Raw genomic sequence first — 27,341 nt, 5'->3', positions numbered from 1 at the left:
TTGATTCCTAATAGTTAACATACAGTGTTATATTAGTTTCAGTGTACAATACAGTGATTCAACAATTCTATACATTACTCAGTGCTCATCATGATTAAAGTGTACTCTTAATCCCTTTTACCTATTTCACCCATCCCTCCACCCACCTCCCCTCTGGTAACCATCAGTTTGTTCTCTATAGTTAAGAGTCTGGTTTTTTGGTTTCTTTCTTTGTTTTATTTCTTAAGTTCCACACATAAGTGAAATCATATGGCACTGTCTTTCTCCGACTGACTTATTTTGCTTAGCATTATAGTCTCTTGCTCTATCCATGTCAATGCAAATGTTAAGATTTCATTCTTTTTATGGCTGAGTAATATTCCACTGTATATATACATCACATTTTCTTTATCCATTCATCTATCAGTGGACACTTGTCTTGCTTCCATAATTTCGCTATTGTAAATAATGCTGCAATAAACATAGGGGTGCATATATGCTTCCAAATTAATATTTTTTATTCTTTGGGTAAATACCCACTAGTGCAATTACTGGATCATAGGATTTTTTTATAACAATGAAAAGTCATTTTCTGCTAAATCTGGTGAATAGAATAAGGGATCAAACTGGGCAATGTCACTTAAGGTTCAAGGTATCTTTGGGTGGATCTGAAGATAATTTATCTTAAAACTTAAAATTTTTTCCTTTTAGCTCTTCCACTAATTTCACGAGTGATATTTAGCAGAGAATTTCAAAATTCCTTGCATATGATAACAGTACTGCATTTCTGGAGTCACCTAATAACTTCCAGGTAACTATACCATGTCTCACACAAATTCTGAGATTTTTCATAAACAGATAAATCCCCATTTTAAATAATGTTTTATTTAACCTATAATATAAAATAATCCTATAAAATAAAACTCAACTACTTGTACTTATATTAAAATCAGGGAGCAAATGACTACAACTTGCAACTTTCATGCCATTCATTCAAAAGGGTTCATTAAGCACTTACTATATTCCAGGTACTATTCTGGGTCTAGAGATGCAGCGGTGAAGAAAACAAATTCCCTGCTCTCACACAGCTTACATTCTAGTTGGGTGAAACAGACAATTAAAAATCTAAAGAAGTAAAATATATAGTATACTAGATGGTGGGCACAGCTACGGAGAAGAGTAAAGCAGAAGAGAGGAAAGATGAGACTTTAGGGTGTGTGCGTGCTTGCGTGCGTGTGTGTGTGTTTAAGTGTGTGAAAATGCAATATTTTAAAAGGAAAAGCCAGGTTATGAAGGGAGTGTTGGAATAAAAAAATGGCCTATAGAAATGTTCTCTCTTTGAATGAAGTTGATGGCGAGCAGCTGGATGTGATTCTATATTGGGATGATTACTCCAAAATGAACTTTTCTAGTCAAGTCATTTCCACACCTGGAAAAATTTGGATATATCATCTCAAGGTTAAGGTTCACAATTATATTATTTGGTACACGAAAAACAGCTGTTACCATTTATTTCCACTAAAAAACTTGGATGTTCACAATGCACCAAACAATAACAAAATGATAAGTCTTTGGAATGAATAGGTTCAAATGGAAAAGAACAGGAAGATTTTACTGCTACATGGTGACAAGACATGATTTACCAAGTATAAACACACCCACTTCTCAAAGGAAATGGCTGAAACATTTGAAGGCATCCTAGGACCGTCCTATTGCCTCAGGAGTCTCTGGAGAAAAACATTCAAGTGTTCTTTGCTTTACAAGCTGCCCAGAGCAATTTATAATAAAGGAGCTGTGTGGTTGGCCTGTTAGAAGTGGGGCCATGGGGGCTACAGCTTTCATTTTTCCTTTTTACCCTATCACCAACATCTTGGATAACATTAAGCAGATTCCTTCATTGCTTTATATCCCATTTCTAAAAAACAGGTATATGCATCAAGTATCTAGCCTACGGGAGCCCTTTTAAGTCTTTTCCCAGAGCAAAAGGATTTTTAAAAGATAGTTATAAAAAGTAAAACAACATAATCACCATAATCATTTGAAAAGATTTACCCACTAACATCTGGCCATGAGAGCATCATTTTATTTTTTTTATTTTTATTTTTTTAATATGAAATTTATTGACAAATTGGTTTCCATACAACACCCAGTGCTCATCCCAAAAGGTGCCCTCCTCAATACCCATCACCCACCCTCCCCTCCCTCCCACCCCCCATCAACCCTCAGTTTGTTCTCAGTTTTTAACAGTCTCTTATGCTTTGGCTCTCTCCCACTCTAACCTCTTTTTTTTTTTTTTTTTCCTTCCCCTCCCCCATGGGTTCCTGTTAAGTTTCTCAGGATCCACATAAGAGTGAAACCATATGAGAGCATCATTTTAAAGTTGTTGATCTAAAATATATTGCCAGAGAACAAGCTCCCTCACTAATGACACTCTAGCAAATTTCTGTTAGCTAGGTAATACCTGTGCACCCTAATTTCTAAAATTACATTCTAATCTGCTTCAAGCATTCCCAAAAGCTAATTATTGAGTTGAATACAAAGCCAAGAATATTTGCTAATCAGTCTTAAAGAGGCATGTGATGTGGTGGAAATAGAGACTCCATTTCAAACACCCAGATCCAAACCTGACTGTACCACTAACTAGTTCCTTAACCTCGTAGGGTCCCAGTGAACTCATATCTCTTCATCTCTGAAATGACATGATGTGACTAGAGATGGCTCAGTTCTTAAGCCATATTTATGCCAAGGTCTCCAGTTTCACCTTTTTCTCCTTTTTTTAAAAAAAAAAAAACATTATCATTGGTGATAGTAGGTAATGAATCATATTTCCTTATTGGCTACCCAGAAAAATACCAATGCTCAAAAAAGAAAAGCTTTCCTGCAGAAACAAATGTAGACAGAGAAATATCATAGATATGTGTATAACACGGGCTGATATACATACATCTATTTCCTAATTCTGCCACTGTGAGAATCTAGAAGTAATGACACCCTGGTAGCAATGAGCACAGCCAGGGGTCAGATCTTGGTTTCTAACATCATTCTCAAATAAAAGGAATCAGGAGTCCTCAGAGAAATGGCTGATTCTAGGGATAAGGTAGGGAAAATATAAGAAGAACTTGGAAGATCTTGTTGTGCCAGAAAGTAAAGTCCATAAAAAACAAAAGGATGGGGCATGTCAAAAGGACACAAGAGACAACTGGAAGGCCTCCCCGTGGCCAAAGCGGAAACACTTTGAGAAAGAAAATAAAGTAGTAATGGATTATAACTCAAAATCCAAAATAAATGTGCTTTGTGCCATACTGATATAAATAAGTGATGGCATAAATACATACATGCATGCATGCATGCATGCATACATACAGAACAGATAGATGTTTTTTACAGAATTCCAAACAACTTATGAATTAGATGCATGCATACATACAGAACAGATAGATGTTTTTAACAGAATTCCAAATAATTTATGTAGATACTGCCCCCTCCAGAAGGTAGAGCTTAATCCCTCCTCTTCTTAAGTGTGGGCTGTACATAGTGACTTGCTTCTAAAAAATTGTGTATGGAAAGAAGAGGGAGGAGAAGTTTACCCTAGAAGATCAAGGTTAACATCACCCGTGATAAACTCAAATGATATTATGTGCCCCTAATATGATATGATGAGAATGGCACTTCACTTTTGTGGTATTCTTCTCCCAAACACATAACCCCACAATAAAAACATCACATAAATACCAACTGAGGAACATTCTACAAAATGTTCCTGGAACAGAAAAAGAATGTTGGGGGGACAAAAAACCACTAGGTGAAATGAGAATAAAATCTGGAGTTTACAGTTAATAATAATAATGTACCAATATTGGCTTCTTTGTTTTGCTAAGTACTGTAAGATCTTAACAATATAGTGAGGATATACAGAACTCTCTACTATCTTGACAACTTTTCTATAAATCTAAAAATATTCTAAAGTGAAACATTTATTGGCAAGGGGAGGGCCAGAGGAGGAGAGGGGAGGAGAAGGGAGTTCGAGGGAAGGGAGACAAATCCAGGTACTTTTGGATCTCCTTCAGTCAGACCGAAAATTCCAGGCAAGACAATTTCAGCTGATAAGAATTCCTCACAAACAGAACCATCAGCCAAGATAAGGGACTGGCTCAGGAAGCAATGAACTTTCCATCAATGGCAAAGGGAGGCAGGGGGATTGTCTGGCAAGGATGAACCAGAGGGAATCCTATGCACATTGGCTTAGAACTAGACCCTCCTAGTACTACCCATAAAAGCATGGCTCCAGACTGGATATATATCCATTTTCTGATATTCTCTGCTTTTAGAATGAAACCTCAACAAGAAGAAGGAAAAGATCAGTGAGACCCTGGATTGAAACCTTTCTAAAGGTGAAAGAAAGAATCTGAGTAGGATTAATCATGAGAGTATGGGAATAAAAATAGATGCCTGCACTTACCAGCTGGGTGACCTGGGGCAACTTAATGTAAGTCCCAGGTTCCTCACCTGCAAAATGGGCAAAATACCACAAATGCCCAAACAGTAAACTACTTTGTGACTTAAAATAGAGTAATCCCCACAATGGGGGATTGTGTTGGTGAGGACTCAGGCATAAGAGGACACCCTCTTTTCTGAGGGTTACTTTTGGGGAAAACACTTGACCTTACATTTGAAGAGAGACAACCATAGCTTTTGCTTCACAAGGTTGCTCTCCAGATTTAATAACAGAAGTAAGTCACCAAGCACAGTGCCTGGTGCATGGCCCCTGACACATATGAACCGATTGCTACTACTATGACCTCCTACCCCATGGACTCCTTTCCTACCCAGTAGAAGTGATTAAGATGACTGGTAGGGAATTCAAAACCTTCTAGGAATAAGAAGTTCGTAGTCTCGAAGGAGAGAGGGGCAGCCTACCAGTACTGGATGTGACACCACATCTGGGAACGTAACTGCAAAGTTAGTCAAAGGTTAAAGGCAATATAAACATTATTAAACACTGCCATTAAAACACACACACACACACACACACACACAGCAAACCACAACCAAAGCAAAAAAAAAAAAAAGCTTCTTTATAAAGTACCAGGGATTAAATTTCTCACTCATTTTGATATAAATGAGCCAACTAGTAGGAGGTGGGAGACTAGAGCTGTGTCTAGAGTGACAGAACTTTCTTTTAATTTTAATTCTGCAAGTCTGGAGCTCCTGTTATTTTTGAGTGAGTCCCCAGTAACTCCACACAAAAGGCTCTCTGTAAAATGCATGTTGTCTTTAGAAAGGTCTTTTTTTTTTCCTTGGCTGAATTGAAACACCTCTGCAGAGTCAGAGTCAGGCTCTGTGGGGGCTACGTCTGCAGGCACGGGAGCACACAGGCCATCTGCTTTGTGGCTACAGAGCGGGCAGGGCTGGCTCCGTCCTCGCTCCTCTGCGGTGCGGCCTGCAGAACCTCAGTGAAACTCAAAGCCACTCTAACCTGAGGCTGGAGAACCCATCTCTGCGACTCCTCCCAGGCATAGTTGGGTCCCTGGATGCAGCCTAGTAAATGTTGCCAGGGGCTTGAGGGAGTGCCTAAGACCCTTCTACCCCAAAACATCACTGGCCATCCCTACATTAATACCATTAATACAGGTTTTATTTTTTTTTTTAATTCATCTATTGTTTAATTTACATCCAAGTTAGTTAGCATATAGTGCAACAGCAATTTCAGGAGTAGATGCCCCTTACCCATTTGGCTCATCCCCCCTCCCACAACCCCTCCAGTAATCCTCTGTTTGTTCTCTATCTTTAAGAGTCTCTTATGTTTTGCCATTAATACAGGTTTTAAATGCCCATGATGAAAGTCATTCTGCTTATTTGCGGGAAATGGACTTCTGGGATATGCCCCAGGCAAAATGCAAAAATGTAACTTGGTTAACTTGGTATGTGTGAGGATAATTCATTGATGCACTCAGGAATTCATCAACAAATGTTTATCGTACGTATACTAAGTGCCAGACATTGTGCTATAATCTGGGCATACAAAGAACAAGGCGAGACACAAGAGTCAAGGAGCTTACAGGTGGGTAGGGGTAGGAGTAAACAGTAGTGGAGAAGCAGTAAGTAAGTGCTTTAGTAGAAGTTTTCATTCACTTTGAAAAGACAGCAGAGGAACACCAAGTCCCAGAAGAGACAGTACCTCAACCGAGCCTTAAATAATGAACAATATCAGGGAGGAACAAAGCTCTGAGAAATGACCAATGGGATAAGATAGTTCCTTTACTCCTTCAACAAATATTTAACATACACTTACGAAGAGTGTGTAGTAGGTAGAATAATGACCCCCCCCCAGAAAGGCCCATATTCTAATTCCCAGAATATGTCATAAGCAAATAGGGCAGAAGGGACTCTGCCAGTATGATTAAGTTTACAGATCTTGCGATGGAGATGATCCTGCATGATCTGGGTGGGTCTGGTCTACTTACATGAGTCCCTAAAGTGGAGAACCTTTCCTGGCTATGGTCAGAGAGAAATACAATGCTGCCAGTTTTGAAGGTGGAGGAAGGGGGCCACGAGCCAAGGAATGCAGGGGCCTCTAGACTGGAAAAGGTGACGAGGTAGATGCCCCCCTAAAGCCTCCAAAAAGGAATGCAGTGCTGCCAATACCTCGATTTTTGCCTGGTGAGACCGGTGTTGGACTCCTGACCTACAGAGCTGTAAGGTAGTAAACTTATGTTGTTTTAAGCATCTAGGTTTGTTTTGATTTGCTATAGTAGCAATAGGAAACGAATACAGGCGGTTTTGTGAGGTAGGGCATGAGAAGCTCTGCATCAGGGCCAGAGGCCAGACAAAGAACTTGGTCCATGAGAGGGCTCCATCAATACTTGTCCAATGACTAGCCAGACGAACAAGAGCAAGCATGAAGAGGTCCCTCGGTACTCATTCCCTCTGTCCCACTAGGGTGCTGGGGAGTGCCTCCAGGGCTGTCACAGAAAGGAAAAAAATAGACACACACCAAACTTAAAATTTTCTACTTTACAATTTTTTCTAGAACTAAGCAGTCCAAAAACCATGCAATCTCATATAAGCCAATATACATCAAACTCAGAATAATCATATGAGACAGTGGTTTTCAAAGTGTGGTCTATAGACCCAAGATCCCAGCGACCTTTTCAGGATGTCAAAACTACTCTTATAACAATACTAAGACATTCTTTGCCTTTTTGACTATGTGGACATTTGTATTAACAGTGTAAAAATAATGGTGGATAAAATTGCTGGGATCTTAACAGACCAAGGAAAACGGTTCCAAACTACGCTAACAGTCATTGTATTCTTTGCCACTATACTATGTATTCACAGATGGAATTTTTTAAAAGCCAGCTTCACTTAAGAATGCCATGGAGTAAGAAGTAAAAATTATTACTCTTATAAAATTTCAACCTTTAAATAAATGTTTCTTGAATATTTTATGTAACAAAGTAGGAACTATGCACAAAGGACTTCTCCTGTACCCTAAAGCACAATGGTTATCTTAAGGAAAAACACCTATGCAATTATTTGGGGTGTGAACCGAACTAATTATTTCTGTCATGTAAAACCGTTGTTACTTGAAAGAATGACAGAGAAATTATGATTATTAAGACTCATGTATTTGGCACACATTTTCTCAAAAATGAACAAAGTAATCTTGCTCCTTTAAGAAAAACAATTGATATATTTATTGCCAACGATAAAATTCTGGCTTTTAATCAAAAATTCAAATTTTGGAAAATGTGTATCTACCACTGGCAGATTCTCTGCACTTACACAATGAGATCAATGGTGACATTAAAAAATGTGATTATTTTCAATTGCATAATGCATTGTGTCAACATTTGGAAGATTTGCATACATTAGTGAGCCAATATTTGCAAATAACCAACGTATGATGTAAGAAAATCAGGAATATACAAACGATCTATCCAAAATACAGGGTAGACCAGTGCATTTTAATGTAAAAGAGTACAAAAAGCTCATTTATATGCTTTCAGATTCCACATTACAATTTACCCTTGAAAGAAATCACTGCTTGTAGAGTCTAGGCATGTATCAAAAAAGAATATCTGAAAAAGCTATCAAAATATTCTTCCCTTTTCCAGCTCTGTATCTGCATGAAGCTGGATTTTCTTCATAAATTTCAACCAAAACAACATATGGCAGCATACCGAATGAGGAGGCAAATATGAGAACCCAGCTGTTTTCTACTCAGTGACACATTAAAGAGATTTGCAAAAATAAAACCAACGCCATTCTTACTCTTTCTGGTTTGAGAAGTATAGCTATTCTTCATAAAAATATGTTATTTATGTTAGCATGTTAACAGGTTTGTTATTTTTAAAGGAATTAAAAACAAAATTTTCTCAGTTTTAATTTCGAATATGGTATATACCAATAATTACCGATTTAAAGATATCATATCCTAAAAAGAAAGCTCATTATTTTCTACTCTCTTTTCCCCTTATCATGGCTAAAATGCAGATAAAGTAGTGGCAAGATTGCTTCCACTACGTTCTTTGAGAGAAACGCAGAACAACATGCTTCTTTAAATCAGAGCTTCTCAAAATGTAATGTGCATGTAGATAATCTGTCAAATGCAGATGCTGACTCATTAGGTTTGGGATGGGGCCTGAAGATTCTGTACTTTGTACTGCTTCTCAGGTGACACCAATGCTGCTGGTCAGGTGGACCACATTTGAGCGGCATCTGGACTGGACCAACCAAGAACTTCTAGATGGCTGTGTGTATGGGAAATGAAATATCCTATCTGAGTCACTGTATTTGTGGATTCCTTTGGTATCTCACCTTAATCTGAATACTAACTTAGACAACTTATATACCTGTATCTTCAGCCAAATTTGCATCCTTTGCTCCCTACCCATAGAGTCAATTGTCCATTGGCCTTCTCCACTTATATATCTCATCTGCAAATTGAACACAACATATCTAAAACTGAAATGAATATTTTTACTGCCAAATCTGCTCTTCATTCTGTGTACCCTATACTATTTTGTGGGACCATTATTCTTCCAGTTGACCAAGACAGAAACCTGGGCTCTACTGCAGCTCTCTCTTGTCCCTGCCACATCAAATCAGCCACCAAGTCCCCACAACTTGATATATCCATCTCTTCTTTATTCCTTCCTCGATGCCCTAAATTGCAACTACCCTTTTCTCTAGCTATGATTTATCTCATTCTAAGCCAAAAAGTTGATCTCCCTAAAATTATTTCATGGTTTTCACTGCCTTAATGATAAAGCCTTGAATATGACATGGGTTTTTGTTGTTGTTTTTGTTGTTGTTATTGTCTTAGCTTCATAGCTCACATAACTGTTCAACCTCATCTATCACGAATCCTTTCCTTACAGGTTTGCCTGAACTACTTGCATTTGCCTCTGTGCTTATCTCTCTGCCTGGAAAATTCTTTTCCCTCTTCTCCACCTGGTCTCCTGATTCAACTCAAGTGTTATGTCCTCAGAGCTTCCCTAGATGCGTTAAATACGCCTACTTTGTGATCCAAGAGAAGCTTCTATTTCCCTCTACCATGGCTCTTATCACCCTGAATTTAATTATCCATGTCTAGCTCTCTTCTAAGACTGACAAATCCGTGGTGGCAAGAAGCACAACTTATTCCTAATGCTATCTCCAGGACCTAATCCACTTCTTTGAACATAGTATCAAAAGCATACTTATCTCTATGATGAAATAGCTGACACCACAATAAGAGAAATGAACACTTACAAAGATACAATTATAGATTATCTCATTTAATCTTCCTGATTACCCTGTAACACAGGTATTATTATTTCAGAGGCAGAAATTGAGGATGAGAAAGGTTACTTGTCAAGGACATCAGCTAGTGGGTGGTTGAGCTAGACTCCAGCTCAGGACTGTCTTTCTCCAAAACCTGTATCTGGCTACTACGCGTTTACTCTCCAGTGCTTCCCAGTCAGAGGGAACCCAGAGTTTGTGAGGAAGGGAAATCCAGACGCTTGAGACAAAGTATGATACCAAGATTCTGACTAGGACAAATCATCAGGGGAACCCAGTAGATGAGATAAATCAGAGGTGATCTATTGACTTGCAACTCCTTAGAGTCCCTCAAAAAGATACATCACAGGTTCTAGAACCTCATTCAAGGTTAAACAGCTCTGGTAGAGGGATATGTAGTTCTAGCCACAAATGTTAAAGCAGAATTTTTCATCCAGGGTGTCACCATGCCATGGTTACCTTACACTCCAAGCCCTAGTGACAACTGGCTGGAACCTGAAGCAGCCAGACCACTGGGCAAGTGGCCTCCAGTTCTGTGTAGCTGTTAACCCAGCATATCCTGTACAAACAGCATAGTTTTCTATGTGTACCTACAACTATGTGAAGAAAAGGATAGGATGCACTGAAGAGATATGCGCAAAAAGGAATCAGATGCCAAAGTTGTCAAAGAGGGCAGAAATGGTCTCCAGGAGCAGCTGATTTAAAGACAGTAGATCTGGACTACAGCATGGGCTGCAGATGAGAAGCAGCAGAGAGTGTGATAGACCAATGATGTGGAAGTTGTATGGACAGGTTCAGTTGCCTTTGCAAGAGAAGTGGGAAGGTGATAAGATGAGGCAAAGAAGAATGCGGATGGTTCAGGGCCACAGAGCCCACTCTTAGAACTTTTGCCTTTGTTCCCAGATGAAAGGAGTTTGGAGCAGAGGAATAGTATGATCAGATATATGTTGGAAAAGGCTATCACGCAAGGTGTATTGAAAGAACAGACTATGGAGGGGCAAGGCTAGAAGCAGGGACACAGTTAGGAAGCAATCTGTAATCCAAGCAAAACAATGGGGCTTAGTCTGCAGTGGCACATTGCAAGTAATGTGAAATGCTTAGATCTGGAAATATTTTGAAGCTAAAGCCAGCACGCTATGCTGATGGATTAGATACACAGTATGAGAGAAAAGACAAGTATAGAATTATTCCAAAGTTTTTGAACGGAGGTTCAGAGTAAAACAAGGTGATTCAAAGGAGACAACAGAGAGGGTAGAATTGGAGAAAAATGTAAGAATGGGACAGATGTAAGTATTTCAGAAAGGGGGATGTCTAAACTCAGGACAGTGAAAAAGAGGCCCAGAATGAATGGAAGATTCTAGAGTGAGCAAAATAATGGCATGAGTGATTCGTGAGAAAGTTAGAAGAATGTATCAAGAAGGCTTAACAGAAAGAAAAAGCAATGTAATATAACACAGAAAGTATTTCCCCAAATTTATCCCTGTAAGAGGCACTTGAAAGTAGCTTGCATTCTGTGTCTGTGGGGCAGATGATTCAATGGGGCTGAGAAATGGCAAAGTCCTTAGTGGAAGTGAAAACAGGTTGTACATTCTCTCCCCCCGGAAATGCCCTTACAGAAAAATTATGCTGTAGTCACACAATAGAATACTACATAGCGACTATAAAGAGTGACCCATAATTTTATAAAACAACAATACAGTTTCATCTCACAAAGACAATGATGAATGAAAAAGGCCATAGAAAAAGAACACATTGTATGATTCCATTTACGTAAAACACAAAAACCAGAGAAAACCAATCTATACTCTCAGAAGTCTCTACCCACTGGAAGGAAGGAGTAACTTGGAGGCAGCAAAAGTGGGGCTTCCAGGATTGCCGGTAATTTTCTGTTTCCTGATCTGGGTGCTGATTACACTGATGTCTTCAGTTAGTAAAACTTCGTTGAGCTGTACTTTTCCATATTATATTTACTTCAATAAAATCTTTTTAAAATGCCATTACACTGGGCCACATTTCCTGTGTCCTGGGAAGAACAGAGCTATCTACTTAGAGTTTTTATTACAGATTAGCATTTATCCAAAGCAAGAGCAGGAACATATAAGAAGCTTACAGGAGTTATCAAATAATCTAATTCAGCCACCCTTAACTTCAGCTAGAAGGAAAGGCTAAGGCCTTGATTTCAGAGAAAGACAAAAAGAGCAACTTTCAATGGCTCTTCAGTTTAAAACACACATATGTTTTAGGAGGGAAACAAACTTTTTTTGTAATGTTTTTTTCCTCCCATCTCTCGGGAAATGATGTTACACTATGTTTCAAACAGAACTGCCAAGTTTAAAAGGTTGTTTTCTGTAAACAGGCCAGCTGGGCCGTAAGTCACACAAAATGAGAGACAAACTACTTCTTCAGAAAGCAGAACAGAACACCGCAGAGAGTTGGGAACTGTGCATCTAGCAAAATCTTTAGCCATGTGTCTTTATCGGGCCACCTTTAATGATTTAAGAGCTCTCTTTGCCATGTTATCATCAATCAATTACAATGATTGAGCAGCCTCTAAAAACTGGAGTTTTTAAAATGCAACTATCCGTGACCTAAATTTCCTGCTGGCTCTGTTGGCCCCAGGTTAGGCCAGTTTGTCTATCATCAAGGGAGCCAATAAAAATAATAAAAACAGGTCAATGTTGGGCTTTCTGAAGCCTGTATAAAAATATCCACACTCCTCCAATCAGCACCAACTCAATATGTCCATTCTTTGCTTGAGCTCTCAGTAAATTCTGCCTCTAATAACAAATATTCTACAGAATGTATATATTATCTAAGAACTCATCTTTTTTCTCCTTTCCTCCTTCCTCCCTTACTTGCTTTCTTTTTAATTTGGCTAAGTGACAATTTCGCAACTCTTAGCAGACAACTGAAATGATGTCATTTTGCTGACTCCTGCAAAGGAGTAACATTTTGGCAAATCAGGGACATGTGAGAAGATGAAACTACAAATTTTAGCTATCTTCATGGAGAATGTGATATCCAAACCTGTGATAGAATTTGACTTCCAGGATCCACAGAGCAAAGCAAAGCCTACCGAATAGGGAGGAGGAAGAGAAAGATGGTAAAGGCACCACTAAGAGAGGCCAGCTCAAAGGTTGTCTGCGAAAACCACAACAGTTTATCTTAAGTGCTATTTCAAACATTTCATACCACTTGACAGGAATTAAGAAAAAGAAGGGCACTGCGCTGCCCAAGGCCTCAGGCTCTCTCATGAGTGACCAGCAGCATGGAAATTCTATGCAGGAACAAAGCAGCATTGCTCACATTCGTGACCTGCCTGCATCACCCTGCGAGCTCAGTGGATCTGGGACAAGGCTCCAGAGCCCCTTCTCCTACAAGCATCCCAGCCAGAATCTCAGCAGGCTGGGCCATCTCACTCAGAAGCGATTCCGGAACACTCTGCTCTGGAGGGGAAGTTTGGATAAACTCCAGAGAAGGCCTAATGCCAGAGTGGGGACCCAAAGGCACAATCATGAAGGCAGCAAATTTGGCTTTAGTGGTCTCTACTTTCCTTTCTCTGACTTTGCCCCTCCCTTGTCCCGACCAAGAATCAGAACTCCCTGGCCTCTTGCCAGCACCAGTAAATGAGGCATTCCTCCTCTAAGAAATGAATGACTCAATGGCTCAACTTTTCCAAGAGAATTCTGCATTTCAGCAGAGAAGAGAGACAGAATCTAGGAGGGAGTGAGATGACTAATGGTTAAATTTGGGGTTCAGGGGTAGTTGGGCAGAAGTTTGTCTTAGAAAGCGTTTCTGGAGCACCTCAAATCACATTTTACAGAAATTAACTGCAAGATATTACTATTTTTTCCTCCTCTTTTGAAAATGCACTAGAATAGTTCAGAAAGTAAACATCTCATTTCCTTAAAGGCCCAGTGTGAAAGGGTGTAATTTAAGTCCCACCTTACCCCTTAACTGTAGCAAGGCATTTGACATTTCTGGGCCTCAAGTTCATGGTAAAAAGGAGGATAATACCTCACCTCAGACTTTCAGCTCATGTCTCAGTCTTTTGTGAGATATAAATGAGATGGTTATTTTATAAACTATAAAAGAGTCCATATTCATTTCTACTACTATATTTATTACTATTTTATTACCTTCCTCTCCAAAACAATGCTTCTATTTAGAAAATGGACCTACTATACCAGATGTATTTATGTACCTTTTTTCAACTTCTTTGCATAAATACCAAGGAACATGATTGCTGGATGGTATGGCAAGAATAGGGTTAGTTTTCTAAGAAACTGCTAAACTGACTTTCAAAGTGGCTATACCATTTTCCATTCCCACCAACAATGTATACCCCACATCCTTACCAGCATTAGGTGTCGTCATTGTTCCAGAAGTTGGCAGTTCTAACAGGGGTGTAGTGCTATCTCATTGTTGTTTTAATTCTCATTTTCCTGATGACATTTGACATAGAGCATCTTTTAATATGCTTACATGCCACCTGTGTATCTTATTTGGTGAGGTGTCTTCAACCCATTCTCATATTGCTGAGTTTTAAGAGTTCTTTATGTGTTTTGGATAATAATCCTTTTTTTTAACGTTTATTTATTTTTGAGATGGAGAGAGACAGAGCATGAACAGGGGAGGGGCAGAGAGAGAGGGAGACACAGAATCTGAAACAGGCTCCAGGCTCTGAGCTGTCAGCACAGAGCCCGACGCGGGGCTCGAACTCACGGACCGTGAGATCATGATCTGAGCCGAAGTCGGACGCTTAACTGACCAAGCCACCCAGGCACCCCTGGATAATAATCCTTTAACAGATGAGTCTTTTGCAAATATTTTCTCCCAGTCTGTGGCTTGTCTTCTAATTCTTTTGATACTATTTTTCACGAGAAATTTTTTAATTTTAATTAAGTATAGCTTATCAGTTATTTCTTTCATGGATTGTGTCTTTGATGTTGTACCTAAAAAGTCATCATCATCCCAAGGTCATCTAGGTTTTCTTGTATTTCATCTTTAGGAATTTTAAAGTTTTGTAGCTTATAGTTAGACCTATGATCCATTTTGTGCTCATTTTTGTGAAGAGTGTAGGGTCTGTATCTAGATTTTTTTTGGGGGGAGGGCACGTATGAATGTCCAGTTGTCCCAGCACCATTTGTTAAAAAGACGACCTTTGCTCTACTGCATTGCCATTGTTCCTTTGTCAAAGATCAGATTATATTTATGGGGGTCTTTTTCTGGGCTCTCTATTCTGTTCCATTGATCTATTTGTCTGTTTTTTTCACCAACACCACACATATTGATTATTGTAGCTTTATAGTAAGACTTGAAGTCAGGTAGCATCAGTCTTCCAACTTTGTTCTTCTTCAATATTGTGTTAGATATTCTGGGTCTTTTGTCTCTCCATATAAACTTTAGAATCACTTTGTTGATAGCCATAAAATAACTTGCTGGGATTTTGATTAGAATTGCATTGAATCCATGGATGAATGTGGGAAAAACTGACATCTTAGCAGTATTGAGTCTTCTTACCCATGAACAAAGAATATCTTTTCATTTATTTAGTTCTTCCTTGATTTGATTCATTAGAGTTTTGTAGCTTTCCTCATATAGATCTTGTCTATATTTGATCAGATTTATACATAAGTATTACATTCTGGGGGGTATTAATGTAAATAGTATTGTGTTTTTAATTTCAAACTCCACTTATTCATTTTTACTATATAGGAAAGCAACTGACTTTTAGATAATAACTTTGCATTCTGCAGCTTTGCTATAATCGCTTATTAGTTCCAGGAGTGTTTTGTCAATTATCTCTGACTTTTTACTGCAAACAATGACACTTTTACATCTTCTTCCTCAACCTGTATACTTTTTATTTCCTTTTCTTGCCTTGTACTAGCAAGGACTTCCAGTAGAATGTTGAAAAGAAGTAGTTAGAGAGGACATCTTTGCTTTCTATCTGATCTTAGTGGGAAAGCCTCAAGTTTCTCAACATTAAGTATGATGTTAGTTGTAGGATTTGGGGTCAATTGTCTTTATCAAGTTGAGAAAGTTCCCCTCTTTTCCTAGTTTACTGGAAATTTTTTTTTCACGAATGAGTATTGGATTTCATCAAATGCTTTTCTGTATTTATTGATACGATCATATAATTGATTTTTCAATGTTGTTATGGATTATATAATTGATTTTCAAATGTTGCATCAGTCTTGCACACCTAGGATCAATCTTAAATTGTAACTCATTTTATACATTTTTGGGTAGATTTGCTAATACTATTCTGTTGAAGATTTTTTCATCCATGTTCATAAGAGATATTGCCAGTTTTCTTATAATATATTTGTTTGGTTTGATATTAAGGTGATGTTGACCTTATGAAATTAGTTAGAAAGTATTCCTTCTGCTTCTACCCTCTGATAGAAATTGTAGGGAATTGGTACAATTTCTTCCTTCAGGGTTTGGTAGACTTCACCAGTTAACCCATCTAGGCATGGTGCTTTCTGTTTTGGAAAATTATTAATTATTGATTCAATTTCTTTAACAGGTACAACCCTATTCAGATCATCTATTTATTCTTGTGTGAAATTTGGCACATTGTATCTTTCAAGGAATTGGTCCACTTCAACCGAGGTTATCAAATTAGTAGGCACAGAGTTGTTCATAGTATTCCTTTATTATCCTTTTAATTTCCATGGGATCTGTAGTGATGTCTCCTCTTTCATTTCTGGTATTAGTAATTCTTGTCTTACCTCTTTTTCTTATTTAGCCTGGCTGCAGCTTTATCACTTTTATTGATCTTTTCAAAAAACCAACTTTGGTTTCATTTATTTTTCTCTATTGCTTTCCTATTTTCAACTTCACTAGCTTTTGTTCTCATTATTTCTTTTCTTCTGCTTACTTTGGATTTAATTTTTTCTTCTTTTCCTACTTTCCTAAAATGGAAACTTAGATTATTGATCTTGGATCTTTCTTCTTTACTAGTATATGCCTTCAAAGCTGTAAATTCCTTCTAACTACTGCTTTTGCTGCATCTCACAAATTTTAATAAGTTGTGCTTTATTTTTAAATTTCTCTTGAGATTTCTTTTTACCCCATGTGTTATTTATAAATGTGTTCTCTATTCTCCATGTATTTGGGGATTTTCCAGTTATCTTTCTGTTACTGATTTCTAGTTTCATCCCATTGTGGTTTGAAAGCAGACATTATATGATTTTTATTATTGTTATTTATTTATTTTGAGAGAGTCAAAGAGGCAGAGAAAGAGGGAGAGAGAGAATCCTAAGCAGACTCTGCACTGTCAGCAAGTAGCCCAACATGGGGCTCCAACCCACAAACCATGAGATCATGACCTGAGCCAAAATCAAGAGTCAGATGCTCAACTGACTGAACCACCTAGGCACCTCTATATGATTTCTATTCTCTTAAATTTGTTAAGATATGTTTTATGGCCCAGATTGTGGTCTAACACTCAGATGTGTGAACTTTCCATGTAAGCTTGAGAAAAATGTGTAGTAGTCTACAAATTTCAATTATATCCTGTTGATTGATGATGTAGAGTTCAACTATATTCTTACTGATTTCCTGCACTGCATCTGTTTCTATTTTATTTTATTTAAAAAATTTTTTAATGTTTATTTATATTTGACAGAGAGAGAGACAGAGCATGAGTGGAGAAGGGCAGAGAGAGAGGGAGACACAGAATCCGAAGCAGGCTCCAGGCTCTCAGCTGTCAGCACAGAGCCCGACACGGGGCTCGAACTCACAGACTGCGAGATCATGACCTGAGCGGAAGACGGACGCTCAACTGACTGAGCCACCCAGAAGCCCCTATTTTATTTTATTTTAGAGAGGGAGAGAGAATGGGGGGGAGGGGCAAAGGAAAGAGAGAGAGAATCTTAGGCAGGCTCCAAGCACAGTGTGGAGCCCAATGAAGGGCTCGATCCCACAACCCTGGGATCATGACCTGAGCTGAAATCAAGAGTTGGATGATCAAACAGCTGAGCCACTGATGCGTCCCAGATCTGTTCATTTCTGAGAGAAGGGTGTTGAAGTCTTCAACTATGATAGTGTATTCATCTATTTCTCCTTCCAGTTCTCAGTTTGCCTTATATAGTTTAATGCTCTATTGTTATCACATACACATTAAGAATTGTTATGTTTTCTTAGGAAACTGACCCCTTTATCATTACATAATCACCTTTATACTTGATAACTGCCCTTAGTCTGAATTCTGCTCTGTCTGAAATTAATATAACTACTGTTACTTTCTTTTGATTAGTGTTAGAATGATATATTTTTCTCCATCCACTTATTTTAATTCATATGGGTCTTTATATTTAACGTGGGCTTCCTGTAAAGAACATATAGTTGAGTCATATGTTTTTTGATTCACTCTGACAATCTCTCTTAATTGGTGCATTGAGACCATTGACATTCAAAGTGATTATGGATACAGTTGGATTAATATTTACCATATTCACTACTGTTTTCTATTTGATGCCTTTCTTCTTCCTATTTTTATTTTCTAATCTTTTTCTGCCATTTGCTTTTAATTGAATGTTTTACATGATTCAATTTTTTCTCTTTATTAGCATATCAGTTAGGCTTTTCTTTTTCTTTTTACCTTTTTTAGTGGTTGTCTTAGAGTTTCCAATATAAATTTACAACTAATACAAGTCCACTTTTATGAACCTATGGTCATGGGATCGAGCCCTGCATTGGGAGCATTGGGCTCCACACTGAGCATGAAGAATTAAGATTCTCTCCTTCTCTTCCTCTGCTCCTCTTCCCCCCCCCCACTCTCTCTCTCTCTCTCTCTCTCTCTCTCTCTCTCTCTCTTTCTCTCTCTCTCTAAAATTAAAAAAAAAAGTTCTTTTCACAACTAACACAAGTCTACTTTCAAATAGCACTACAACACTTTATGGGTAGTACATTATAATAACAAAATAACCCTAATTCTTCTTTCTTTTCCTCCCTTGTATCATTGTTATCATTTATCTCACATATATATAAGCATACATAAATATAATTATGCATAAGCATACAAAATTTGATATATTGCTACTATCTTTTTGAACAAACTGTTACTACTTACATCAATTAGAAATAAGAAATATCCTTTTACCTTGGCTTATTCCTTCTTTGAAGCTTTTCTTTATGTATCAGACTTTCTGACCTATATTATTTTCCTTCTCTTACACAACTTCTTTTATGATTTCTTGCAAGGTAGTCTACAGGCAACAGATGCCCTCAAGTTTTGTCTGAAAAGAAAATCTTTACTTCTCCTTCACTTTTGAAGGAAAATTTCATGGAGTTACAGAATTCTGGGTTGATGGGTCTTTTTCTTTCAACACTTTAAATACTTCATTCCACTCATTTCTTATTTGTGTGGTTTCCGAGGAAAAGTTAGATATAATACTTTGTTCCTTTAAAGGTAAGGTGGGTTTTCTCCCCTCTGGCTTCTTCCAGGATTTTATTTTCTGTATCTTAAATTTTCTATAATTTGAAAATGCCCAGGGTTTTTTTGTTTTTGTTTTTGAATTTATCTTGTTTGGTGGTCTCTGAGTTTCCTGGATCTGCGGTTTGTTGTCAGACATTAATTTGGGGGAAATTCACAGTCACTACTCTTACAAATGTTTCTTTTCTTCTTTTCTCTCTTTCTTCTCCTTCTGATATTCCAATTGTACATATGTGTTACTTTTGTAGTCATCCCCCAGTCGTTTGATATTCTCTTCTGATTTTGGTTTATTTGTTTTATTTCTTATTCTTTTTTCTTTTCACTTTTCAGTTTTCAAGGATTCTGTTGATAAATCCTCTAGCTCAGAGATCCTCTCCTCAGTCACCTCCAGTCTACTAATAAGCCCATCAAAGGCATTCTTCATTGCTATTACAGTATTTTTTTTATCTCTAGCATTTTAGAATTTCCATCCCTATGCTTACACTGCTTATCTGATCTTGTATGCTATCTACTTTATTCATTACAGCCCTCAGTATATTAATCATAGTTGTTTTAAATTCCTAATCTGATGATTCCAACATCCCTGCCATATCTGGTTCTGATGCTTGACCTGTCTCTTTAAATTGTGTTTTCACCTTTTGGCACGTTTGTAATTTTTTTGTGATAGCCACATATGAAATACCGGATAAAAGGAACTGCTATAAATTGACCTTTCGTAATGTGGTAGTGAGGTGTGGGGTTTAGAGAAGTATTCTATAATTCTATGATTAGGTCTCAGGGTTTTAGTGAGCCTATGCCTCTGAACTGTAAATTTCACAAGTGTTTCTCAGGTTGTTGTGTTTTTTGTTTTTTTTGTTTTGTTTTGTTTTTTTCTTTCCTCTTCGTTGGGACAGGATGGCTGAAGTGGGCTGGAGTTGGATATTTCACTTTCCCAGGTCAGTTAGGCTTTGACAAAACCCCAGCAGGTTGTGCTCTGGTTAACTAGTTTCCCCTGAGGTTAGGCCTTGTTGAGAAGAGAGTGCTCTGGCATATTTCAAAATAGTTCCTTTTCCCTCTCAGAAGCCTGAGGGGATTTTTTTTTTCTGCATTTACTGTGTGAATGCAGTCAAGTTCACCTGGAGGTGAATCTCACAATGCTGTGGGGTCCCCCCTCTAACTGGGTCCCCCCCCCCAGAGTTCTTAACTCTCAGAACTGTTTGCACTGAGCCTCTAGCAATTCATCAATTACACTTCAGGTTTCCTTACCTAGACTGGTTCTTGTGAGAGTTTTCACTGTGCATTTCTGCTCTGAGAAGCTGGGACTCCCTGTATTTGTCTCTGTCTCTCCAATCTTAGGGCACAGTTTGCCCTGTGTGCGCTCCTCTCTTGGGGATCCAAGAAGAGTTGTTGATTTTTCAGTCTCTTTAGCTTCTTACTTGTTAGGATACAGGGGCAGTTTCCAAGCTCCTTACTTGTGGAAACAGAAGCTGGAAGTCTGTTTGTGTGATTTTTATCATCCTGATCACAAACTATAATTTAAAAGTGTTCACATGATATTCTAAGGGAATGTTTTAAAATGTGGAGCAACTGATTCATTGAGGACGCCCAATTAATATTGTTACCTTTCTGCCATAGAAGACTATATGAGAAAGCAGAAAGACAGGGATATTTAGTCAGACACACATAGTTGCAAATTCCTGCTTTGCTACATGCTAAGTGACCTTGTACAAATTGTGTTAACTTATACGAACTTCAATTTGGAAAATAAGACTACTTGTGGAATTGTTTTAAAGATTAATAGTTATATAAAACTAGTGTTCAGCAAGTTAAATCTATTATTACTACTGTAAGTCCATCTCAGGGCCTCTATCCTTGCTGTTCCTTCTGCCTGGAATTCTTTTCCCCCAAATATTCATATGGCTGACCCCACACCAGCTTCAAGTCTGCACTTAAAAGCCACTTCTCAGAAATAACCTGACATATTTTAACAGATCTCACCTAATCCCAACTCATCCTATCCTCCTTCTCAGTTTTATATTTCTCCATAGAACTTTTCTCCAGTTCTTTTTTTAACCGATTTACTTTGTTCACTCTCTTTCTCACCTCACAAAAATGCTCAGGGAGGCTAGGACTGTTGTCTGTTTTGTTCACTGTTGTATCCCTAGTGTCTAAAACATACGTGGTACTTGGTAGGAACTCAGTATTTGTTGAATGGATGAGTGACTGAATCAATGAAGTCTCTGAAACAGTGACCCCTGACATAATATGATTTCCTCCAAGCCACCTTTTCTCACATGTCCTTTTTTTTCACTGTGACAAAATATACATGGCATTCAATTAACATTTTTAAGTGTACAGCTCAACGACATGAAGTTCGCTCACACTGTTGTGCAACCATCACCACCATCCGTCTCCAGAATTTTCCATTTTCCCAAACTGAAACTATACCCATTAAACAATAGCCCTCCATCCCCCACTTCCCCAGGCCCTAGAAACCACAATTCTCATTTCTATCTTCATGAATTTGACTACTCTATGTACCGCATATAAATGAAATCATACAATAATGTGTCCTTTTGTGTCTGACTAATTTCATTTAGCATAGAGTCTTTAATATTCATTGGTGCTACGGCATGTGTCAGAATTTCCTTCCTTTTTGAGGCTGAATAATATTCCGTTGCATGTATATACAACATTAAACAAAAATCTGCTCATCTGTTGAGAGACATTTGTGTTGTTTCTAGTTTTTGTTTAGTGTGAACAATGCTACTACGAACAAGGGTGTATCAGGTGCACTTTTCATAGCAAGTAAGACAGGATGAGGCCTTAGAAGTCAATGTGCTAATATCTTTTCTTTGCCTTAGCAGCACAAAAAAAAAATCTGTGAAGCAAACTAAACTACTTGAAGGATAGAAAGTATTAATTTTGCCTTGGTAATGCCTGGTGTACTTTTCTCCTTCAAGCTTGTGAAATAGGCCTATTCTATGACAAAGTACACAGAGTGGGATGAAGGCTAGAGGACATATTGGAAAGAGAAAAGTTATAAGAAAATAAACTGAGGGGCACCTGGGTGGTGGCTCAGTTGGTTAAGCATCCAACTTCGGCTCAGGTCATGATCTCACGGTCTGTGAGCTCGAGCCCCGCGTCGGGCTCTGTGCTGACAGCTCAGAGCCTGGAGCCTGCTGCGGATTCTGTGTCTCCCTCTCTCTCTGCCCCTCTCCTGCTCACGCTCTGTCTCTCTCTCTCAAAAATAATAAATGTTAAAAAATTAAACTTAAAAAAAGAGAAAATAAACTGAGACAAAAGTCATTCTCCAGCTTGAAAAAGGCACAGTTTCTAAAAACGAGGGAAAGAAATGGGTTAGGCAACCTGAAGTAAAGCAAAGTATTTTCCCTACTCCTGCTGCAAGTCATGGTAAATGAACACAAGAAGCAAGGGGGAGCCCATTCACAAAAAGGGCAGCCCGTGATCAAGACTTGGCCTAAAGAAGCTAGAAAGACCAGAGATCATAGTCTAAGGATCAGAAAATGCCCACAAAGAAAGAATCTCTACATGGTGGATTCTTCACAATCGAGGTGCATCTAAAAAGATGAAGTATTTAGTGACACTGGGAAAAGGAGGTAGGGGGTAAATATGAGGAATAAAAGAGCTATAATTTTGTAAAAGACTGTCAATGGGTTTTACTCCCTGTAATAAGATGAATGTTTTATACTCATCTCTTTAAGTATCTCTTCCTCTTTGTCTGAAAAGTGTTTCTAATCTGTTCTATTTAATAACAACCCCTTTGCTTGGAATTTGTCATCCTCCCTCTTCTCTACTTGGTAATCCTACTTATTCTTTAATACCCAATTTATATGTCCCCTCATCTGTTTAGTTTTCCCAGACTGGTCAGACCCTCTGTACCATAGGCACAGATGTTTGTCCCATGGATGCCCATAATATTTTGTACCCTCTTCTACTCTGGAACTTAGCCTATTGCACTATAATTCTTTCTGTACATGACTTTCCTATTTGACTTCCATGTCCAAGGCCCATGTTTCATTTGCATGTAGGTTAACATTTAATGGTAATTGATCCAGCAGAACTTGAAGAATAATGGGAGAGGCAAAACAGACTTACAGAGAATCAATCAAATATTGGGGGGGGGGGCGCCTGGGTGGCTCAGTCGATTAGGTGTCTGACTTTGGCTTACATCAAGATCTTGCAGTTCTCATGAGTTCAAGCCCCGCTTCAGGCTCTGTGCTTACAGCTCGGAGCCTGGATCCTGCTTCAGATTCCGTGTCTGCCTCTCTCTCTGCCCCTGCCACTCATGCTCTGTCTCTCTCTCTCTCAAGAATAAATAAACACTTAAAAAAATGTAAAAAAAAAATATATATATACATGTATATATATGTGTGTGTGTGTGTGTATATATATATATATATATATATATATATATATATATAGTGAAGCACATCTATATGTGGTGACCTGGAAAGAACTCTAAGACATATTAAGCAGAAAAAGAAAGTTGTAGAACAATATGCAAGCTATAATATCCTATATGCTTAAAAAGCTTATATACTTCTAGGTTTATGTTTGTACATACTCTTTCTCTCTCTCAAAAATAAACATAAATTTTTTTTTAAAAAATATTCAGCAGGAACACTGATATGACCAAAGTATAAATAATAGGTCAAAAAATTCCAACCCTTGAAACAGTCTCACTTCAAAATACCCAGCTGGCCTGTTGCTCCCAGGCATTTCTAAATGCTACTTAATGAGCTAGTCCATATCTGTAATCTTGAAAGTAAACCAAGACACTTGATTTGGGTGTTTATTTTGTTTTAAAAACCATGTAAAAATACCTTGTTAACCTAGCATAAAGACAGTGTCAAAGGCTAAGATTTTGCACTGATATACTGTCCACCAAAACCAAGAGGAGAGGAGTTCTTTGTTCATATGGGAATAATCTCTAACTGACAGTGTTTCCCCACATGAAAGTGCCTCATTATTCAAATTTCTCAGGATTAATTATGTCATATGTTTCTTTTTCTTACCAACACAGATTATTGGTAGGGTATAATTAAAGGTGTATTACAGTGTCCTGGAGTAACACCAGCATAAATACTATGATAAGCCCTCTTGCTACAATAACACATACATGCAATACAATCACGTATGATAACAAACTTTCTTTTTAATTCATTCCTGGCTTATAAGAAGGTAAAGAAAGCCTGTACAGACAAAAACACTAAAACACAAATCAACCAGGATGCTGAAACTAGACTCTGGATAACAGCCAACAGAAAGCTGGTACTGCCTTGGTGTACCACTGGCTTCTGTGTAGGAATCTAAGTATTTGGCCTTCGGAACCCTTCAAGGTAGGAGAGTTGAACCTGCAACTTCTATATTAAGTCAGGACACTGAAGCGGGCTAAACCAGTCACAGATCGGTAACATCCCTAGTGACCCTAGCTCTAGGGGAAAAGCTTAGCCAAATTACCCTTGAAAGAACATATCCTTCATTTACACCTGTAAAATTACAAAAGATGATTCTACTAGATACGAGCTCACAACCAAAAACTACAAAACACACGAGGAAGCAAGTGATGTATGAATCAGCAGACATACTATATAGTAGATTCAGATCCCAGTAACTTCAAGAGTGGAATTATCAATTAAAGAATATAAAATGTTCAGAAAAACAAAAGGTGAAGATCAAAAAATTAAAGTGGGAAAAACAGACTTTAAAAAATAACCTAAAATCTTTTTTAAAAAGGAGAATAAAACTGAGTTTTTAAAAGTAAAAAAAAAAAACAAATATACATATATATTTGAAAAAAACATATATATATATATATATATTTGAAAAAAACAAATATATATATATATATATATATATTTGAAATTAAAAACTCAAATGCTGACTTCAAACACTAAACATGAAAATAATTAGAGGATAAATATGGAGATGTTACCAAAAATATGGCAAAGAAAGCAAAAACAAAAATATGAAAAGAAGATTGAATGAGAAAGTCTAAGACATATTTCAGTGGTGTCCCAGAATGAAAAAAAAAAATAGAAAAGAGACAATATAGACAGTCCCTAACTTACAGTGGTTCAACTTACTAATCATTTTTTGACTACAAAGGTATGAAATTCATGCCCATTTAGTAGAAACTATAGTTTGAATCTTGACCTTTTCCTCGTCTAGCAATATGTAGTAACAGATTTCTAGTGATGCTGGGGAAGGACAGTGCGTTGCAGCTCCCAGCCGGCCACACAACCATGGGGGTAAATAATCAATACACTTACAACCATTCTGTACCTACATGCCATTCTGCTTTTTACTTTTAGTATAACAGTCAATAAATTACATGAGACATTCAACACCTTATTATAAAACGGGCTTTGTGTTAGATGATTTTGCCCAACAACAGGCTAATTTAATTGTTTTGAGCACCTAGGTAGGATAGAGTAGGCTATGATGGTTGGTGGGTTACGTGTATGAAAATACATTCTGATTTATGATATTTTCTTTTTTGAACGTTTATTTATTTATTTTGAGAGACAGCGTGCATGCAGTTGAGCAGGGGAGGGGCAGAAAAAGAGAGGCAGAGAGAGAATCCCAAGCAGGCTCCATGCTGTCAGTGCAGAGCCCGATCCAGGGCTTGATCTCATGAACCACAAGATCATGACCTGAGCCAAAATCAAGAGTGGGATGCTTACCCGACTGAGCTACCCAGGAACCCCACTGACTTATGATATTTTCATTTTACAATGGGTTATGGGTTTTAACTCCAGCCTAAGCTGAGGAAGATCTGTACTGGAAGAGATAATATATGAGAATTACCCCAAGGTGAAGAAAAAGAGAAATCCACAGACACAGGAAATGCGATGTATATCAAGCATGGCAAATAAAAAGAAATCCAAAATTAGACGCTGTAACATTTTAATGAGATTGTAAAAAAAAAAATCCACACAGGTATACACACACACACATCTGAAAATCAGCCAAAGAAAAATGGATCACATTCAAAGGAATTATATTAACAGTGACTACAGATGTCTCAATGGCAACAATAGAAGCTGGATATAGTAGAACAAAAAATATTGTCAATGTCCCGAGTACCAGTCATCTTTGTATACTTAGCTCCTGTCATATTGCCAAGTACATCCTAAAGTGTTTGGAAAATGCTGGTTTAATAAATCAACTCTATTTTCCATCTCTACTCCAATTAAATGATTAGTCACCAGGAATAATGAAACAAGACTCAGTAATGAAATCTGAAATTGGTTTATTTCTTCATTTTTTTTTTCAGAATCTTGGGGTGGGAGAATACACCAATAAATCCACCACAAAGTGAAAAACATCTGCTAATATGAAACAGTGATTCCCTACACCCCCACATCTCACCCCCTGTTCTCAGTCAGAAGAAATGCCTTTTATTCAGTACAGTTGGCATGGAATGTTTTTGTTTATAATAAAGATTCATATCATCCATGCAAATGTTGCTGTCTCTGCTGTGCAGCATAGACAGATGATTGTTCTGCATGTTTGCAACAGACCATTGTACCATACTGACTAGGAAAAGTCTTACTCAACTCCAATTTCAGTTTACTTTGGGGTTTCACATTTTGCTGACTGCAGATCAAACTTTCTTCCCCAACAATGGCTGCATATAATTTAGGTGTCCCCAAAGAAATGCATAGGAATTTGAACTACAATTCAGGAATTCATAAGATAACTAACAAATAGCAAACATTTAAAATCGCTTCTATTTTTTTTAATGTTTATTTATTTTTGAGAGCATGAGTGGGAGAGGGACACAGAGAGAGGGAGACACAGAATCTGAAGCAGGATCCAGGCTCTGAGCATTCAGCACAGAGCCCAACGTGGGGCTCGAACTCACAGACCACAAGATCATGACCTAAGCCCAAGTTGGACGCTTAACTGACGGAGCCATCCAGATGTCCCTTGAAATCACTTTTAGAGTTAATATTTTTTCCACTTAAGTAAAAATCAAATATTATTAGTACAGAAATAAATGTTATTTCTTAAAAGAAAGCCATGTAATGTGATATATTTGAATTTTTGAATTTCCTGTGTTCAGGGACTAAGAAATTGGATACGCAAATCCACTTGAGACAAACTTGTAATATTT

General features: G+C 37.8%; 1 protein-coding gene across 1 annotated transcript in view; it reads right to left on the bottom strand.

Moving 5' to 3' along the window:
* Positions 1 to 27,341, bottom strand: part of SCFD2 (sec1 family domain containing 2) — a 401,788-nt gene that overhangs the window by 235,719 nt on the left and 138,728 nt on the right. The window lies entirely within an intron of this gene.

This window comes from Lynx canadensis, chromosome B1, assembly GCF_007474595.2.
Source record: "Lynx canadensis isolate LIC74 chromosome B1, mLynCan4.pri.v2, whole genome shotgun sequence".
NCBI lineage: Eukaryota > Metazoa > Chordata > Mammalia > Carnivora > Felidae > Lynx > Lynx canadensis.
This window is presented reverse-complemented; position numbering and strand designations above follow the sequence as displayed.